This window comes from Ranitomeya variabilis, chromosome 3 (assembly GCF_051348905.1).
Source record: "Ranitomeya variabilis isolate aRanVar5 chromosome 3, aRanVar5.hap1, whole genome shotgun sequence".
NCBI classification, from domain to species: Eukaryota; Metazoa; Chordata; class Amphibia; order Anura; family Dendrobatidae; genus Ranitomeya; species Ranitomeya variabilis.
The window spans coordinates 509,247,186-509,267,084 of NC_135234.1; the positions used below are offsets into that span (position 1 = coordinate 509,247,186).

Below are 19,899 nucleotides of genomic sequence, written 5' to 3' on the forward strand. Positions count from 1 at the left end.
ACTATGGATGCAGTAACTGCTGGTGATAGCAGATCACAGGGCAGTCACACACAAAATGGCTCTGCCCTGTGATGCTGCTCTTCATTCTGCCCCAGGGATATTAGACCACCCAAAAGGGGAGGGAAATGCTGATGTCAGCAGTTACTGCCCAGATTTTCCAGCTAACAGTAAAGCTGGTAAGTCTCACTATAGCTGCTTGAGGTCTAAAACGGAAAATGCTCCCCCTAGTGGTCAATATATATATTTGTAAGAAAATATATAATATTTTTCATATAGAAATGTTTGCAAACAGTGCAAACATTGCATTAATACATTTTATTTACTATTTTAAGCTTAATTTCACAAAAAAAAAACTACAAGAAAACTGGTGGCACCTTCCCTTTAAAAGCTTTTTGGAATAAATAACACTCACTATAACTTTCTATCTCTGTCCCTATGCCCCTTACACCACACATGCTACGCTGTTTCTAGCTGCAAGTGCACAACATGGCGCCGGCAGCATTTGAATAGTCCCTATGACACTGGAAGGCCAGCCAATCACAGTAATGCCACACCAAAAAAGGCACCGGCATTACTGTGATTGGCAAGCCAGCCCAGCATGTTCATTGGCTGCAAATAAAGTGCCGAACATGCTGCACGGGTCAGTCAAATATACCGAGACAAATACCTAATTACTTGCCGAGTAGTGCTGAAAGTATTCGCTGATCACTACTAATTTTATGAAAACCTTTGTCTTTTCGAGAAAATAAAACATGGCTACAATCACGCAGAAATGCTAACTGTGGTTCAGGCCTCATTAATCTTATGAAAGGTTCCAATTAAGGATATATTTTAACATTTCTGGTTTAATGTGTGTAAATGTCAATACTAATCAAATACATACATATTGTATAGAAAGAGGAGAGCAATATATAGACAGTATTATTGCAAATACATTTACCTCCAGTATACAAGGGCATAACTTTAATAGGTGCAGGGATTGCAATTAAACATGGGAACTGGGGATTAGGGGGCCCCATATGAAAAGATGATTACTATTAAAAACCTGTGTTCATTGCGGGCCCCATTGCATTGGCGCACACTGTTTTTAAAGGTACCCCACTGTAAGTACACCAGAACTGTAAAGAAACTTTGTGTTCTTTCTGGCTATAATACTGCTGGCTGCAATCTAAGCATTCCTGATCTACCTTGCATGTAGTATGACAAAATATTACTCAGACATGCTCCTTAGCTATGGGCAATGGATCCAGACAGCCTTCTTCCAAAGAAGGAACTGATCAGAATAATAATGGCTGTGTTCTCTGCAACATTTCTGCAAAATTTACTTAGTCTGTAACATTTTCTTCAGATTTCTGCAAAATAGTGAGGACAAATCTAATATATAATTGCCTAGAATACTACTTCCTGCAATTTGTGCCAACTTCCGTGGCTTTGTCCGGAGATAATGTCCAGAGCTAATGTCCGGAGCTAATGTCCGGAGCTAATGTCCGGAGCTAATGTCCGGAGCTAAGTGACGTCACCAGTGTCCTACACCCAGGCAGAGCACAGGGGCCCCAGGCAGCATATGGGGCCCCAGGCAGAGCACAGTGGCCCCAGGCAGAGCACACACCAAATCGGAGGCCGAGGGTCCCCGCCCACCAAATCGGAGGCCGAGGGGCCCCGCCCACCAAATTGGAGGCCGAGGGTCCCCGCCTACCAAATCGGAGGCCGAGGGTCCCCGCCCACCAAATCGGAGGCCGAGGGTCCCCGCCCACCAAATCGGAGGCCGAGGGGCCCCGCCCACCAAATTGGAGGCCGAGGGTCCCCGCCTACCAAATCGGAGGCCGAGGGTCCCCGCCCACCAAATCGGAGGCCGAGGGTCCCCGCCCACCAAATCGGAGGCCGGGGGTCCCCGCCCACCAAATCGGAGGCCGAGGGGCCCCGCCCACCAAATCGGAGGCCGAGGGGCCCCGCCCACCACATCGGAGGCCGATGGGCCCCGCCCACCACATCGGAGGCCTATGGGCCCCGCCCACCAAAGCGGAGGCCGAGGGTCCCCGACCACCAAATCGGAGGCCGAGGGGCCCCGCCCACCAAATCGGAGGCCGAGGGGTCCCGCCCACCAAATCGGAGGCAGAGGGGCCCCACCAACCAAATCGGAGGCCGAGGGTCCCCGCCCACCAAATTATTCTTACATTTGAATAAATAAAGTATATATGGATTCTAGACTCCCAATTCTTTAGAATCGGGCTGCCATCTAGTACAGTATATTTCCTGTTTCACTTAGTTATTAATTTCTTGGTTTATTTTCCTTTATTTATGAAATCAAACATTGCAGTTGAAAACTAAGGGATGTTTATCAATGTTTTACAGAAAGACAAGTTTAGGTAAAGTTTAGAGGAATTTCTTAGTTTTTTTCTAGGTAAATTTACACTCATGTGGGGTGATAAATAAGTGCTATTAGCATGGTCCTACAAGATAGTGTTCATATCTCTTAAAAGTTTACTGCAGGAAGACAAAAGCTACTAAACTGAGCATCAATCGATTTCTTAAAATGAGCTTTGAGTGCAAAAGTAAGAGCAGGGATGTTTCATTTAGTTTTACTTTAACAATATAAATATTTAAATAGAGCTAGCACAGGCAAGAATGTGGATACTGCAATTAAGACATTTTTTGGTTTTCTGCTGCTAATGCATAAGTGACACTGACAAAAGGCATTGGAGTGTAACTAGCCCAATCGAGTCATCGCAGCTTGCCATTTTATTTTGTTACTTAAAGCTCTGCCAGTTCTGATTTAGCATTGTTAAAATAATTTGATGAACCACACTCCTGATTGCTTATCAAAGAGCACACAGCTGAATTCATGAAAATTCATAGGTAATGTTGAATAATGATAACAAATTGCATTTATGGGTTATTGAACTTTGGATGATCGCTAGGAGCACATTTATGTACAACTCAAATTTCAAATTGACAGTTTGCATTCCTGATACTAATATTCCATCCAGTGCTTTCCAAAAAAGAATGTTTGCTTCAATAGAAATCTATGGTTAATATTAGGACATTACATCTGAATAGTTCTCGTCTTAAAGAAGTGTAATTTTTACTGTATTTTAGCAGTAATACATACGCTTAAGATATCTTAACCAGGCTAATCACTGTGGTCTAATGTATTTTCCTCTAAAGAAAACTAGATTTTGTTTCTACTATAAGGCTACATTCACATGACCGTATAAAAAATAGTTCAGAAAAGTATGACTTACAGGTTCTTCTCACAAAATTAGAATATCATCAAAAATTTAATTTATTTCAGTTCTTCAATACAAAAAGTGAAACTCATATTACATAGAGTCATTACAAACAGAGTGATCTATTTCAAGTGTTTACTTCTGTTAATGTTAATGATTATGGCTTATAGCCAATAAAAATTCAAAAGTCATTATCTCAGTAAATTAGAATAATTAATAAAAAACACCTGCAAAGGTTTCCTAAGCATTTAAAAAAGGCCCTTAGTCTGTTTTAGTAGGCTCCACAATCATGGGGAAGACTGCTGACTTGACAGATGTCCAAAAGGCAGTCATTGACACACTCCACAAGGAGGGTAAGCCACAAAAGACCATAAAGTTTCACTTTTATTTCTATTAATTAAAATAAATTATATACAAAGGGTATAAATCATTTTGTCCCTAATCTGTCTCAAAAGCCTGCAGTTATTTTATGCAGTATTCCTGCTAATTTATATTTATAAAGTGTATAGTTCCCGTTATGCTACTAAATATTGGCAGAATAGGACAACAATTTTTTTTCACCAGCGTCCCCCTGGAGCTACCCAGTGGAGCTAATTTTTCATGCTTTTTTACATATAAAATGGGGAAAATAAGTATTTGAAATGCTGCCAATTTTGTACGTTTTCCCACCTACAGAGAATCGAGGTTTGTAATTTTTATTCTAGGTACACTTCAACTGTGAGAGATAGAGACTAAAATTAAAAACCAGAAAATCACAGAGTGTGATTTTTTAAGTAATTGAATTCATTACCTGTATAAAAGACACCTATTCACACACTCAATCCTCTCCACCATGGCCAAGACCAAAATTGTCTAAAGACACCAGGGACAAAACTGTGGACCTGCTGGGATGGGCTACAGGACAATAGGCAAGCAGCTTTGTGAGAAGGCAAAAACTGTTGGCGGAATTATTAGAAAAATAGAAGAAACACGAGATGACTGTCAATCTTCTTTGGTCTAAGGTTCCATGCAAGATCTCTTCTCATAGGGTAAGGATGATTCTAAAAAAGGTCAGGAAATAGGTCAAGTACTACAAGGGAATACTTTCATGGGTGTGTCAGAGGCTGCAGACCATCGCTCTGCATCTGACTGCAGAAGGTCTCAGCAGTTTGATTTGCAGAATTCTTCTTGGTCCTTCTGACTCTAGAACCCAGTGGCAGCCTTCCCCATCTGTAGTTGACACACCTGGAGTGGGATGTTTATAACTCCCAGGTTGCTGCTGGGAGTTGCCAGTGATATTTCCATTTCCATGTTGAGGCTTGGAGCTTTAGCAGTTGGCTATCTTCCGCTTTGGTGTTTGGATGTTGTCTGTGTTTCTCTCTGAGTCTACTCAACCTAAGTGTTCCCCTTGTTTGTGTATCCCATCTGTCTTCAGTGGTAGTAGTTGGGATTGACTAGTGCACATCCTGTCCATCCCCTGACTAAGGCAGATGCCAAGATGCGTGTCACGGTAGGGCGCATCCAGGGGACGTCTTTCACACAAGCAACAGGTAATTATCATGCGGCCTCATGTGTGACTTATTATAAGTTGGCAGCACATAATTGTATGTATTTAATTTTTTCCTGCTTATGAATTGGCTGCCCAGGCCTTTAGCATGTCTGCACCAGCACTTTATTTACCTATGTATCTTTACATATAGATATACCTGGCACACCACCTTTTCATTGATTCTTATTCCAGCTGTGGCATTTATATATGGAAATAATTATTGGGCTATATGAATTTGCCTTTAATTAAATACTTCAATCAATCTATTTTCATGTGTTACCACAGTACATTGTAATTTTTTTTGTCATCCCCTGGCATAGTGCCTTTTTAGGTATTTTGTTCCCCCCTACCCTATGTTGTTCTTTATCCTCAATAAATACTACTATTTAGCAAATTATTGGGCAATATTTTGGTTCTTTTGTTCTCATTTCTTTGCTTGTAATAGCCGAGTTGTCCTTCACATTGTCCATTTGGTATACATAGGGGTGATGGTTGAGAATTTTTCCCTTTCTTTTACGATTTTTTCCTGATTTATTTATTTATTTATTTATAGGTATACCTTGCCTTGAGATTTGTACTTTTTCTGTTCATCCCTATGCAGAGCTTATTGCCAGGATCAGGCAGGGGTTAGGTATCCTGCTCAGAGATAGGTGCAGAACCTATATAGGGATAATTAGGGAAGACAGACTGGGGTTACCTCTGCCTAGGGGTCTCCACTCCCACCTTCCCTAGTGTTGAGTTCCCTTCCCCTTATCCCTTTGTGTTACACTTAGTCTTTTTTACACTGTGTGACAAGTACCTTGTCAATGACCTGAAGAAAGCGGAGACCACAGTCTCAAACATTAACGAAAGTAACACACTACGCTGTCATGGATTAAAATCTTGCAGGGCATGCAAGGTTCTCCTATCCACGTCAGCACATGTCAAGGCTCGTTTGAAGTTTGCCTTTGACCATCTGGATCAGAGGTCCCCAACCGCTGGTCCGCGGACCAGGACCGGGCCGTTGGGGTTTTTCAGCCGGTCCGCGGCGCCGCTGACAGCTAGCTTCATTTCTCTAATTAGCGGTGCCGGTGACCGCTGACAGAGGAAGAGGCTGCGGCACCGAAGACCAGCTGTCCGGGGGAAGGAGCGGGACGCCGGGAGCAGGTAAGTATTACATATTCACCTGTCCTCGTTCCACACGCCGGGCGTCGCGCCATCTTCCCGGCGTCTCTCCGCACTGACTGTGCAGGTCAGAGGCCGCGATGACGCATATAGTGTGCGCGCCGCCCTCTGCCTGATCAGTCAGTGTGGAGAGACGCCGGGACGAGACGCTGAGGAGCTGCAAGCAAGACAGGTGAGTATGTGTTGTTTTTTTTTTTTATTGCAGCAGCAATGGCACAGATTTATGTGGAGTATCTATGGGGCAACGGTGCAGAGCACTATATGGCACAGCTATGGGGCAACGGTGCAGAGCACTATATATAAGGCACAGCTTTATGTGGAGTATCTATGGGGCAACGGTGCAGAGCACTATATATAAGGCACAACTTTATGTGGAGCATCTATGGGGCAATGGTGCAGAGCACTATATATAAGGCACAGCTTTATAGGTTTGAATCACATTGAATCAGTTTGAATCACATTCTCATTATAAATGTCATAATTATATGATAAGTATGCACTAAGCTCCATCCCTCCATAACCCCACCCCCATATGACCAAAGCCTCGCCTCTGCCCCACCCCCACCGGGCCATGGAAAACTGGTCTTGCTTAAAGCCGGTCCCTGGTGCAAAAAAGGTTGGGGACCTCTGATCTGGATGATCCAGAGCAGGAATGAGAGAAGATCATGTAGTCACATGAGACCAAAATAGAACTTTTTGGTAGCAACTCCACTCGCCATGTTTGGTAGAAGAATAAGGATGAGTGTAAGGTTCTCAGACTCTGACATATCTGCTGTTATTTTTAGTTGAAACTTAGTTTTCCCATTGGCCATTTTGCTTTCTGTCCTGTTGCATCTAACTTGCCTTCAATCAGTATGGAGTTTTCAGTTTCTAGGTTTCCTCCCTGTTCTCTGCCACTTGCCCTTTTAAGCAACACCAGCTATTTAATCAGTGCTTCTGAAGCAAGTCTGCAGTTAGTCTGCGACCTGGCTCCTGGAAGTCTTGGACTTGTTATTCCATCCATCTCCTGCTTCGGATCCTTGGAACACATGTGGACTCAGGAATCCCTCTGCTTGCCATCAACATTTGCAAGGAAAGTAAAAGACTTTTAACCTATTACTGTGACTTATGCTGAATTTAAGGGTTTATTCCTGCCTGTTGTGTCTCCTGCCTCTGTACCTGCAACTGTGTTAAACCTTTCCCCTGTGGTATGATTACTTGTATGATGTAATACAATAACTTCTTAAGCCTGTGTTTCTGTGTTTCCTTGCACCCAAGCACAAGACTACATAACGGTAGTCAATATGTTGCAATGAGTACAACCCCAATAACACCATCTGAACTGTGAAGCATGGTGAGGGAAACATAATTCTTTGGGAGTGCTTTTCTGCAAAGGCGACAGGACCACTGCATGGTGTTTGGAGGGAGGATGGATGGGGTCAGGTGTTGCAAGATTTTGGCCAACAACCTCCTTCTCCAAGTAAGGCTACGTTCACACTAGCGTTGTGCGCAGTTGCGTCGGCGACGCAACGCACAACGCACACAAAAACGCGTCAAAACGCACGCAAAAACGCTGCGTTTTGCGACGCATGCGTCGGTTTTTGCCGAAAATCGGACGCAAGAAAAATGCAACTTGTTGCGTTTTCTTGGTCCGACGCTTGCGGCAAAAAAGACGCATGTGTTGCACAACGCAACAAAAAAAAACGCATGCGTCCCCCATGTTAAGTATAGGGGGCGCATGACGCATGCGTCGCCGCTGCGTCGCCGACGCAAACCCGACGCACATTAGCTTAACGCTAATGTGAACGTAGCCTAAGAGCATGGAAAATAGGTCGTGGCTGGGTCTTCCAGCATGACAATGACCTGAAACACATAGCCAGGGCAACTAAGGAGTGGCTCCGTAAGAAGCATTTCAAGGCCCTAAACTGGCCTAGCTAGTCTCCAGACTGAACCCAATAGAAAATCTTTGGAGGGAGCTGAAACTCAATGCTGCCCAGTGACAGCCCCAAAACTTGAAAGATGTGGAGAAGATTTATATGGAGGAGTGGGCCAAAATCCCTCCTGCAGAGCTACAATAAATGTCTGACCTCTGTATTTGCAAACAAAGGTTTATGTACCACATATTAAGTTCTGTTTTTCTATTGTATTAAATACTTATTTCATGCAATAAAATGCAAATTAATTATGTAAAAATACACTGATTTCCTGTTATTTTGGTTTGTTTATTTTTAAGATTCTGTCTCTCAGAGTTTAAGTGTAGCTATGATAAAATTACAGACTTCTACATTCTTTGTAGGTGGGAAAACTTGCAAAATTGGCAGTGTCAAATACTTATTTTCTCCACTGTATCAAAAAGGAAACATTAAATTCAACATGTCTTTCTTTTTCCTTTCAGTGCATCAAAAATACGGCGGTATAGCCTACCTTGGTCTAATTTGTGGACCAAAACTTGCAAAAAAAATTTAGGTAGGACACAGGAGCCATCTGTGTGCAGTTAGTTTTTTCAAATAAAAATGGACAAAATGACACATAGTAATGGATGACCAATAATAAAAAAAATTCAGTACATTGAAGAACAGTCCATTTTTTACAGACTTTAAAAAAAAAATCGCCATGCCTTTGGCAAGAAGTGGACCCTAAAGCAAAGCCAGGTAGTACTGGGATAAATCCTAGCACTGCAGGAATACATTTTGATGCACCTGGCTAGCTTTGACTAAGAACTAGGAAATGGGTTCACCTTATGTCGGTCTGCTGGATGTTGAGCAGAGTGGAGTGTGTTGAATTGGTGAGTTACCAGCAAAAATGTGAGCTGAAGCCTGTTCAGTAATAACTGTGCAAGGAGATGAACTCTTCTATTTGGCATTGGAAGCTGCTGGATCTCAGGCTCAAGGGAAAACAGAGATTGATTGGATTGTACATCTTTGGTGTATTAAAGGGAACCTGTCACCACGTTTTTGGAAGATGGGATAAAAATAGCGTTAAATAGGGGCAGAGGTGGGCGTTACATTAGTGTGTTTGTTATGCGTTTATTACCCACCTAAGTTGCCGAAATACCTTTGCAAAGTCTCCGTTTTCGCCTGTCAATCAGGCTGGTCTGGTCAAAAGGGCGTTGTCTTCCCCCAGATTTTGCGTAGTTTTCCGTTGGTGGCGTAGTGGTGTGCGCATGCCCAAGGTCCCGAATCCTCTGCCAGGGGATTTAAAAGAGCGCGCTGTTCGTTATTTCATTGGTGATCGGTGGGCGCGGCCATCTTCCTTTGGCCGCGCGTGCGCAGAAGCGGCGCTCTGCTGGCCGCGGCTTCAGGAAAATGGCCGCGGGATGCCGCGCGTGCGCAGATGGATATCGCGGCGGCCATTTTCCTGAAGCCGCGGCCAGCAGAGCGCCGCTTCTGCGCACGCGCGGCCAAAGGAAGATGGCCGCGCCCACCGATCACCAATGAAATAACGAACAGCGCGCTCTTTTAAATCCCCTGGCAGAGGATTCGGGACCTTGGGCATGCGCACACCACTACGCCACCAACGGAAAACTACGCAAAATCTGGGGGAAGACAACGCCCTTTTGACCAGACCAGCCTGATTGACAGGCGAAAACGGAGACTTTGCAAAGGTATTTCGGCAACTTAGGTGGGTAATAAACGCATAACAAACACACTAATGTAACGCCCACCTCTGCCCCTATTTAACGCTATTTTTATCCCATCTTCCAAAAACGTGGTGACAGGTTCCCTTTAAGTCTGCTCTGCGAGAAATGACTAGCCTGTTCAGGTGAGCCCACACTGACATATATGTGCCTGCTAAATTAACTATTTGCTGTTATACCTTTTTGCCCACAATGGGCTGTTTTGATTATGAATCCCTTGTGGTGTTTTATGAATGCATAAAACTGCATGTTTAGACCAAACTGCAGTGCCTGTGTGAATGCTACCTAATGCCTACCAGAGAGCGTGAATTCTTGCAACCTCCATCACCTGCTGAACACATTTATGAAGTAAAAGGAAACCAGAATATAAAACCTGTTTCATTTATACAATATACATATATATATATATATATACACATATATATATATATATATATATATATATATATATATCTCATCTCTAATTTAGGGATAACAGCAACTCTGCCCGTTTAAGACTGAAGTGGGCTGAAGCCAGACTTTACAGTACCTCAATCTTTGCAACAGTAACGTGAGACTCTGCTTTGCAATTGGGAGAACCCATGGATTGTGGAAAGGAGAAGGAGTGTGCACCATGGAAAAACCAGAGCAATCTGTGCACTTACCTCCCTGAAATAATGCATAAGAATGGATTTTTATGCATTACGGATCAGTATCAGGCGATAGTCGCCAACTGAGGTAAATCCTGTAGCAGACTTCTTTATGTGTTTTGGCTCTGACTCTGACTGTTTTTGTACAGTATGTAGTGTGACTAAGATTAACCCTTTACAGAAGGCTACAAATTGACCCTTTATGCACAGTTATGTGCTGCTCTTGTTGCATTACAACCCTTAGGAAGCAGCTTTAACCTCTTCCCTCATCTGAGCAACATAATAAACATGGACATGGCTGAAAAATAATATTCAAAACTAATTTGACTTCAGGTTCCTGTTAAGAGGTGAGCACAAGACTCCACTTTTTCATACATGTGCTGTGTTCAGTCAGTACCATTTTACAGCTTGTACCATCCAGAGAAAATAATTTCACCAGATTTTGAGTGGACTAGTAAAATTCAAGTAAATCCACTGTCCCTGCAATACTTAAGGAAATCATCTTCTCTGCTATTGACATCTTATATTTTCATCTGCTTTCATTTTTATGCTTTTTTTTCTCATGACGAGTAGAACCTTTGAATTGGATGTCATGCTCATTTAAAAAAAAATATTTCCCTCCATTCATTTTAAAGGGGTTGTCCAAACTAAAACTACAAGTCTGCAGTCATTATGTGAATACAGAAGTGATCCTCACATGATTCTCGGACTTGAAACGGAGAGCAGCGGTCATGTGACTGCAAGAATGTGATATGCATATTCCCAGCCACATTCTAACTAGACAGGCACGACCTTGCTCAATGCAAGTGTATTGGGCGAGGCAAGAAAACAGTCTAGTTTGAATTTGACCGGGAATATGCATATTGCATACTTGCAGTCATATGACCGCAGCTTTCGGTGCTGGAGAATCCTTACAGCATGCAGTGCACTTGAAGTTTTAGACTGCACAACCCCTTAAAGAGTAGAGTTAAAGGGAAGTATAATTCTACATCTTCCAAGTGCCCTCTTATTAGTATGTTGTAATAGTATGTATATTTTCTTAAATTTGTCTTTTTACAGTATGGGACAGAAAAGTCTTTGCTTAAAAGGGGCTGTCCAATTAAGTTATCACCCATCTATAAAATCCAACTGCTGCAATCCCCCATCACAAAACAGGGCACATTTACCCCTACTAAAATGGAGCAGCAGTACACATGTCCGATCTCCTCTCTTCTCCATTCATTCCCTACGGGTTGCCAAATGCAGCTCAGCTTTTTACAGCAGCCCCATAAAGAATGAATAGAGTGGTGGTCACACATTTGCACTGATGCTTCATTCTAAACAGAAATAAAAGTTCTTCATCCTGCCCATTGGCGAGGCTCACAACAGCCAAAGCCCCACCACTCTATGACTTATCTTGTGAATAGTTAATAACTTATCTTTCCTGGACAATCCCTTTAATTTCTTAAACTATTAGCATAATAGAAAAGCAAAAAGTGATACCCAAATATTGCACTAAATGAGCTATATCTTACATATTTTACTGCCTGTGTGGCGCCGCAGGGTCCTGATCATCACAGTAGCATTGCTTTCCTTACGGGGAGAGTGATGTTACACTTGAAGGCAAGAAGGGATAACTGCAACCAGGTACCACAATTACGCAACACATTCACACTCAAGGCCACCAGGGGGAGCTTTTGATCCTACTTGCTAGGTGACTCCCCATATATATATAACTGGTAGTCTGTAGGGAGAGTTGAGTTCAGTCTTGCCAGGAAACAGATAATCATTCTGAAGCAGAGGAAGGTTTTACGGAGCTGTGCCGCCGCAGTGCAGCAGTTCCTGGAAAGAGACATTTAGAAGGCCGAATTGATTGCAGCGAACGTGCAGGAGAGCAAAGCACAGGAGAAGATATCAGGGGGAGACCAGCCCCGAGCAGGCTGCCTCCTTCTGAGGTGCAGAGACCGGTAGCCAGAACACCAAGGTTGTAAGGACCTCTATGACTTGCATCAGAGACCAGCAGGACAGCCGAACTTTAAGTTACCTGTCTGACCTAACACCAGGAGGCACGGTGGCACCCCTCAGAGGCCGGGGCATGCTAGAGTCCCTATAAACAGCCTCAAGCCGCCAGTCATACGGGTTATGTCCTATCCTATCCGGGGGGACAGAGAAAGAGAGATAACATCTGTGAGGACCTTTTGTGAAGCTTCAAGCAGTAAGGGACTACACCACCACAGTGCTAGAGGAAGGCTTTTGATTTCTACCTGGGTAAGGGGACTCCTAACTTGCCTCCAAGCCAGCCAGACCCTGCCTGCCCTATGATCTGATGCTCTGAACTGTGGATGCTGGAGTCTTCTGTAAACCAAGGTAAAGAGACTGCAACCTTGTGTTCTCATTCTTTACTGCACTCCTCACCATCTTCCATCTACACTACGGGAGCCCTGGGGATACACTTCGCCTGTGGGAAGTTATACCATCTAGCTGCCATAACATCACCCCAGAGGAGCCCCCTTAAAGCAGCGTCAGTCCCCATTGACCAAACACCACAGGTGGCGTCACGAACATAAACTTTATTCCCTTTAAAGACCTTCCCCTTTAATGTTGATGCCCAGGGCCACGGACCGGGTCGCCACCGGGACATCCCCCTGTGAACCGCAGGACCCGGTACAGAGTACCCCATCGCCCTGTGGGCACGTCAACTTCTTCCATGTTTTGCATAACCTTGTGCTAATCTTCTTTGTAGAAAAATAAAATCAGAACTATGTTTAATCACATAGCACCAAATTGATAGTAAGACAATACTTACTCACATAAGCACACAAAATAATGTAAAGTCTAAGACGTTTAATCCAAATGTTTTCCCCCGAAGAAGCTTTGAGATATGCAGGGGAGTACATACAGCAGGGGAGTACATCAAACTTAAGGGACCCCATAAACTTTTAATTGGGCCCCTCCTGCAAAAAATAAATATATATTCAGTGGCATAGGCAGGATCATATCTCTTAACTTTTATAAATAAGGATGTGTACTGCAACACCTACACTGTAATTATACCCCTTTTGAAGCCCCTATTCGTGTTCGCACCAAAGAAACACCTTTCATTGTTGTTATAGAATTTGATGCTCTCAAAATGTCCCTACACAAAGTATACTATCCCCACACCTTTCAGTATATTGGGCCACCTCAGCAAGATGCCCTCACAGCTATTATTCAGTATGATACCCCACACAGTATCATTATGCCCACAATCCTCACACACACACTATAATGGCCCTTAAGTATGATGTTCCCACAAGTCCCCCACTCCACACAATATCATGGTCATCACAGCATTCTACACTGTCTGATGCTCCTACAAACCCCCCTCAGTATGATCATCCCCTCACTATGATACCCCAAACTCCCCAACTCACACAGTATCGTAGTCCCTACAGCACCTTCCACAGTATGATGGCCCCAATGCCAGCTGCCACTCATGATATCCCCCAACGTCCGTCCCCACTCAACATGATTGCCCCACAACACTTCCATTAGTATGAGGATTCCCACAGTTCACCCCCAAATCATTATGATTGTCACAATGCCAGCCCCTCACTCAGTATGATGTTTTCCTATGCCAGCCCCCCACTCAGTATTACATTTCCTATAGCCCACCCCCTTTCAACCTGTCTCGGTATGGCCCCCAATGACAGCCCATCCCTCCACTCAATATGATCAAATTGCGGGTACCCACAGATGTGAACATAAAAAAATAAAAACTCACTACTCACTTTTCCCGGGACATTCTGCTCCGGTCTGTGCAATGTGAATACCAAGGCTACATATTGCAGGTGAGATGTAGTGACATCATTATACCTGCGGTGCACATAGTCTCAGACTCAGACACTGGCTGAATGGTGAATTCTGTAGCCTGCAGCTCCCTGACCCAACATTCTATTCAACAGTTTCTGTGTCCTGAGGATGCAGATGCCCTTAAAATTGTGATGATGGGTGAGGGGAGGGGTAAGTGCCAAACAGTGTCACACCCTCTTCTCCCCCCTTGTCTTACGGTCCCCATAGCAGCCATATGGCCTCTCGCTATAGTCAATATGCCTCTGATTCACAACATATATGGTGTATACATTTAACTCATATGCTGAATGGGTCCATAGACCCCCTAAAAACTCAAAACACACGTATCATTGTGTATATTAGACAGACATACTTATAATATATATACCGTATATACTCGAGTATAAGCCGAGATTTTCAGCCCAAATTTTTGGGCTGAAAGTGCCCCTCTCGGCTTATACTCGAGTCATGATCGGTGGTGGGGTCGGCGGGTGAGCATTGTCATATACTCACCTAGTTCCGGCGTTCCTGGCGCTCCCCCTGCCTGTCACACTGTCTTCGGTGCCGCAGCCTCTTCCCCTGAGCGGTCACATGGGACCGCTCATTAGAGAAATGAATAGGCGGCTCCACCTCCCATAGGGGCGGAGCCGCCTATTCATTTCTCTAATCAGCGGTGCCGGTGACCGCTGACAGAGGAAGAGGCTGCGGCACCGAAGACCAGCTGTCCGGGGGAAGGAGCGGGACGCCGGGAGCAGGTAAGTATCGCATATTCACCTGTCCTCGTTCCACACGCCGGGCGTCGCGCCATCTTCCCGGCGTCTCTCCGCTCTGACTGTTCAGGCAGAGGGCGCGATGACGCATATAGTGTGCGCGCCGCCCTCTGCCTGATCAGTCAGTGCAGAGAGACGCCGGGAAGATGGCGCCGAGGAGCTGCAAGCAAGACAGGTGAGTATGTTTTTTTTTTTTTTTTTATTGCAGCAGCAGCAGCTATGGGGCAATAATGGACGGTGCAGAGCACTATATGGCACAGCTATGGGGCAACGGTGCAGAGCACTATATGGCACAGCTATGGAGCAACGGTGAAGAGCACTATATGGCACAGCTATGGGGCAATGGTGCAGAGCACTATATGGCACAGCTATGGGGCAATGGTGCAGAGCACTATATGGCACAGCTATGGGGCAACGGTGCAGAGCACTATATGGCACAGCTATGGGGCAACGGTGCAGAGCACTATATGGCACAGCTATGGGGCAACGGTGCAGAGCACTATATGGCACAGCTATGGGGCAACGGTGCAGAGTACTATATGGCACAGCTATGGGGCAATGGTGCAGAGCACTATATGGCACAGCTATGGGGCAACGGTGCAGAGCATTATATGGCACAGCTATGGGGCAACGGTGCAGAGCACTATATGGCACAGCTATGGGGCAATGGTGCAGAGCACTATATGGCACAGCTATGGGGCAATGGTGCAGAGCACTATATGGCACAGCTATGGGGCAAAGGTGCAGAGCACTATATGGCACAGCTATGGGGCAACGGTGCAGAGCACTATATGGCACAGCTATGGGGCAACGGTGCAGAGCACTATATGGCACAGCTATGGGGCAACGGTGCAGAGCACTATATGGCACAGCTATGGGGCAATGGTGCAGAGCACTATATGGCACAGCTATGGGGCAACGGTGCAGAGCACTATATGGCACAGCTATGGGGCAATGGTGCAGAGCACTATATGGCACAGCTATGGGGCAATGGTGCAGAGCACTATATGGCACAGCTATGGGGCAACGGTGCAGAGCACTATATGGCACAGCTATGGGGCAACGGTGCAGAGCACTATATGGCACAGCTATGGGGCAACGGTGCAGAGCATTATATATATGGCACAGCTATGGGGCAACGGTGCAGAGCACTATATGGCACAGCTATGGGGCAACGGTGCAGAGCATTATATATATGGCACAGCTATGGGGCAACGGTGCAGAGCATTACATATATGGCACAGCTATGGGGCAACGGTGCAGAGCATTGTATATATGGCACAGCTTTATGTGGAGTATCTATGGGGCAATGGTGCAGAGCATTGTATATATGGCACAGCTTTATGTGGAGCATCTATGGGGCCATAATGAACGGTGCAGAGCATTATATGTGGCACAGCTTTATGTGGAGCATCTATGGGGCCATAATGAATGGTATGGAGTATCTATTTTTAATTTTGAAATTCACCGGTACCTGCTGCATTTTCCACCCTAGGCTTATACTCGAGTCAATAAGTTTTCCCAGTTTTTTGTGGCAAAATTAGGGGGGTCGGCTTATACTCGGGTCGGCTTATACTCAAGTATATACGGTATGTATATATATATATATATATATATATATATATATATATATATATATATATATATATATATATATTTAACAATATATTTCAGCCAAAGTCTTGTATTTGATCACAGTACGCATTCTTAATTGCTATTTCTAAAATGTAAGTTGAAACTGGAAGTTAAAGACAAATTGTCTGAATTTCAGTAGTATTATAAATTTTCTATTAACATTATGCAAGAGTAAAATGTTAGATATCTTCAAGACAAGTGTTGGATTTCAGCGCTGCATACAATTTCAATACAGAAATGTAATGAACCATAAGAATTTTTTAGCAGCCAAGTTTAAAGTAGTCTACTGTGAACACAGCCATATATATTGGTCTCCACTGAGAAAACAACTGCAATGCTTGGAGATTGATTACTAGTAGCATAACATTTAATCTTATTCCTTACTGTGAAAGTCGTTTGCTAATATTTTGAAACTTAACAGTCTATGGCTTGTATTTAACATCAATCTTTTTTTTTATGGCTGAGAGACTTGTATTTGTATTCCAAAGATGGAAAATCAATATAACAACAGTAAAAAGTGGTTCCATAGCATCTTTCCTCCAATACAATCATTCATTTTACAGCGTCAGTTCTATCAGTGATGTTCATCTTTGCAACTCGGGGCTCCAAACTTCAAATGTTATCAGTCACTGAAAATGTTTTCTATCACACTGAACCCTGAATCAAGCGTGCATAAATACCGAATCTCTAGAGTAAATCCTCACAACATTCACTTGCCCAACTGCGTATGCACTTTATTTTTTCGCTTCTTTTTATTTGTTATTGTTTCCATGAAGTATTTTTACACACACTAATGGAATGCCATTAAGAAAATCAGATTTTAAGCTATCTACTAAGAGGTTTGAATTCCCATGAGTAATATTTCACACGTTTTATGTATAGCATAAACTAAATCATATGATAAAACAACAGTTTGAAATTCCATTAATCCTGCTAACAAGTGGGATTGGAAGGTACAACTAAAAGCATTGCCTGCTTTATTGGTCACCATTAGCAAAAAGGGATGAATTGAACTACCTACTGTGAATAATTTTGTTAAAAGTATCTAGCGTGGATTTTCAGAAGCTAAAACAATCTGTTTTCTGATAACGTGTACACTTTAAAAAAGCATATATTAATGCACCTTGAATTACTTATAAAGCATACTGACGGGAAACAAATTATAACTTTCAGAGAATGGTTTCTGTGAACATTTTGTTCTCTTTGAGCGTCAAAGCTTGTGGCATATTCCTTAACAAAAGACACCCAGCTGGTTGTGCCATTCCCCACAGATACAGTCAATGTTTCTTTATTTACCAGCATTTACAGAATATAAAGGATTTCTGAACCTCAAATAGAATGTTTGTTCCAATCACTTTATATATTATTCAAATATATTTTTATTAAGTGTAGAAACATTGAATAAGCGATGCACAGTTCCCGTTCGATGCAATGGAAATTACAAAAATTACTGCAATTACAAGGTTAATTCATTTGAAGTTTTAAAAAAATCATGAATGGACACATAACCACTCACCACCCCACCATCATCAAAACTCAGAAATGGACATAACAAACAATATTTATTACAAAATAAAACCGCAAATTATGGCTTGGGTTTGGTGGTAACCGAGGAAATGGGACATCCATAAATAGGGTAAGTGATAATCTATACTGCAAATGCTATTTTTTTATTACCTTAAAGGAGTATTCCCATCTCCAAGAGCCTATCCCAATATGTAGTAGGTGTAATAGTAATAATATTAGCAAATACCTCCATTTAGAAATGTAGTATAGTTTTTCTGATTTGCTATGTCTCTTTCCTCATGCGCAGGCATTGCAGGACCTAAAGTATCCATGGTTACAACCACTGATATAGTAGTGATAGATAGTTGCAATTGGTCATAGCCATGGAAACCTAAGGTTCTGCACATGAGAAAAGACATAGCGAATCAGAAAAACTACAAAACTTTTCTAATTGGAAATATTTGCTAATATTATTATTACACCTACTACATATTGGGATAGGATCTTGGAGACGGGAATACCCCTTTAACTGTACCTTAAGTCTAAAGTTATTGAATAGGAGACAGCATATGGGAATGATAAGATTTATAGTAAAGAAATAATGTCAGGAATTAGTGTTATTCTGTATAAATCTGTTCTATGATACAAACACAGCTAGTGGCAACAGTGACAAGAAGTTTGCTTAGGATCACACTTTCTTGCAGTAAAGTCTTGAATAATCTGGCAAATCTTATTAAAAACGGCAACTATAAAAATATAGATAATCACAATAGACAAATTGTAGAGCAGCACAGCCCCAGTGTCCAAGAGACGTCAAATGTGTACTTCTAATTAATAGCTGGTTGCCCGATGGCTAAACGGAGGTGCTCGCGTGATATAAAGAGCTAAATCATGTGCAAGTCATAGAACAAACGCGGCAGCACTCACCGATCCTGAAGTCAGAGATTCCTTTATTCAAGCATGTGGAAAAAACATCTTCATGGCTCGGGGGTATTAGGCAGTGAAAGGAGTGTGCAGGAGAAGACCTTCTCCTGCACACTCCTTTCATTGCCTAATACCCCCGAGCCATGAAGATGTTTTTTCCACATGCTTGAATAAAGGAATCTCTGACTTCAGGATCGGTGAGTGCTGCCGCGTTTGTTCTATGACTTGCACAAAAATATAGATAAATTGTTAAAATTATTTTCACTTTATCAATAGTGATGTCACAAGTATAGTTTTTGGTGGCACATTTGGAAAATGTCATTGCATGGATTTTTTTTTTGTTTGTTTGTTTGTTTTTTTTACAGGCGCCATTGCTAGCCAACACTGACTCTCCAACTCGACTGTAAGGATCATATGGATGGCAAAAGACATCAGAACCTCAGGAATGACTTTTTAAGCATCTAATCATTTGACTCAAATGTTGTCATGGTTTAAGCATCCCAGAAAGTGATGGTTTCATGAAATGCTGCAGCAAACACTGCAAACCCTAAAGTATGATTATTTGCTATTTCAAACCATAATTAAATTTAAAGAGTTTGTCACAAAATTTTACAATCCAAACTGTATACATTGCTTAACAGATCGTATCTCTTATGATACTGGTGCACTTTAAACGTCTATTAATGGAAAACAATAAAACCCCTTTTTCACGCCTCATTTTTTAAATATGCCTTATAAAATGTGCTGCAGCTCAAATGCTTACATTAATATCAGGATTATACAGCAATTCTCACACGAATTAGCAAAATAATTGCATCAGGGCTACAAGATCTATTTAAAGGGAATCTATCAGCAGATATTTGCTGTGTAATCTGATAAAAGCATGATGTAGGGGCTGGGAACCTGATTTCAGTGAAGTGTCATTTACTAGGCCCTGCATTATTTCAATGAAATCAGTATTAAAACCAGTGTTTATCAGTTAGAGACTATCATTAAAGGACTAGTTGTCTCAAGACACCTAGTCCTCCTGCTCTGAGAAACCCCGCCCCCACCACGGATTAGCAGCTTTTTATCAATGTACAGAATATAC

At 42.8% G+C, this 19,899-nt stretch overlaps 1 protein-coding gene across 4 annotated transcripts in view; it reads right to left on the reverse strand.

Moving 5' to 3' along the window:
- The window catches only part of OCA2 (OCA2 melanosomal transmembrane protein), a 685,962-nt gene that overhangs the window by 52,990 nt on the left and 613,073 nt on the right, over positions 1-19,899 (reverse strand). The window lies entirely within an intron of this gene.